The following is a 2,027-nucleotide window of genomic DNA, read 5'->3' on the forward strand; positions in this document are numbered from 1 at the left end:
TTTAAGAGATGTGCAGACGGAATGATCCGCAGATGTGTACCCAGAGAGGAAGCACAAAGGATCCTATGGCACTGCCATGGATCACAGTATGGGGGGCATTTTGGAAGTGAGCGAACAGCCACTAAGGTCCTCCAATGTGGCTTCTACTGGCCTACTCTCTATAGAGATGCCCGAGAGTTTGTGTGTAACTGTGACAGCTGCCAAAGAGCTGGTAACTTGCCTCACGGATACGCCATACCTCAACAAGGGATCTTGGAGATTGAGTTGTTTGATGTATGGGGAATTGACTTTATGGGTCCATTCCCACCATCATACTCAAACACTTACATTCTGGTGGCAGTGGACTATGTATCTAAATAGGTAGAAGCAATTGCTACACCCACTAATGATACTAAGACCATGCTGAAATTCCTCCAGAAACACATCTTCAGCAGATTTGGTGTTCCCAGAGTCATAATCAGTGATGGGGGTACTCATTTCTGCAATAAACAGATTTACTCTGCTATGGTCCGATATGGAATTAGCCACAAAGTGGCAACCCCGTATCATCCACAGACAAATGGACAAGCTGAAGTCTCTAACAGAGAGCTAAAAAGAATCCTAAAACGGACTGTAATAGCCCGAAGAAAGGATTGGGCAAAGAGCTTGGATGATGCTCTGTGGGCATACAGAACAGCATTCAAGACTCCAATAGGAACCTCTCCATACCAACTTGTGTATGGCAAGGCCTGTCATCTGCCCGTGGAACTGGAACATAAAGCCTACTGGGCAACCAGATTCCTAAACCTGGATGCTAAGTTAGCTGGTGAAAAGAGATTACTCCAGCTAAATGAGCTAGATGAATTTAGACTCAGTGCCTTTGAAAATACAAAGATTTATAAGGAAAAGGCAAAGAAGTGGCATGACAAGAAGTTGTCATCCAGAGTCTTTGAGCCAGGACAAAAAGTTCTGCTCTTCAACTCTAGGCTCAGATTGTTCCCAGAAAAACTTAAATCCCGTTGGAGGGGTCCGTATGTGATTACAGGTGTGTCACCATATGGATATGTTGAGCTTCAGGATATTGATTCTGACAAAAAGTTCATTGTTAATGGACAGAGGATCAAGCATTATCTTGAAAGCAATTTTGAGCTGGAATGCTCAAAACTGAGGCTGGAATGATCCTCAGTGAAGGTCCAGCTAAAGACAATAAAGAAGCGCTTGCTGGGAGGCAACCCAGTCATTAGCAGGTTATATGTTTTGTTTCTACAAGGGCAATTATCAAAATTGAAGGAATTCACAGAGTTACAGAAGGATTCAGTGCAAAAAGCAGAGAAAAAGAGCTTACTGGTGAAAAAAAACACCAGTAAGGGGTACTTTTGGCGTTAAACGCCAGAATGGGCACCATTCTGGGCGTTTAACGCCAGTAAAGGTGCCATTTTGGGCGTTTAACGCCAGTAAAGGTGCCATTTTGGGCATTAAACGCCAGAATGGGCACCATTCTGGGCGTTTAACGCCAGGTGTGCAGCATCCTGGGCGTTTAGCAAAACGCCCAGTGATAAAGGGATTTCTGGCGTTTAACGCCAGCCAGGGTACCTGGCTGGGCGTTAAACACCCACATTGGCCAACAAATGGGCGTTAAACGCCAGAATGGATACCATTCTGGGCGTTTAACACCAGAAAGGCAAGGGGATGAGATTTTGTTTCCCACTTCAAATTTTTTCAAACTTTCTTGTTTTGATTCATATTTTTCTGCATGAACACATTACAAACTTTCATCATTCACCTTCTAATTTCAAAAATTAAAATCTTCTTCAAATCTATTTCAAATCCTTTCTTAGGCTCTTTCAAAAACTCAATTATCTACTCAAATTTTTTCCATATCTTCTCAAATCTCCCTCATATTTTCGAAAATCTCTCCTCCTCTCCTATTTAAACACGTTCGGCCACTCTACTTCCCCACACCATTCGAATTTGCTCTCCTCCTCTCTCCCCTCTTTCCTTTCTTTTGCTTGAGGACAAGCAAACCTCTAAGTTTGGTGTGCTTTTCC

Source organism: Arachis duranensis, chromosome 9 (assembly GCF_000817695.3).
Source record: "Arachis duranensis cultivar V14167 chromosome 9, aradu.V14167.gnm2.J7QH, whole genome shotgun sequence".
NCBI lineage: Eukaryota > Viridiplantae > Streptophyta > Magnoliopsida > Fabales > Fabaceae > Arachis > Arachis duranensis.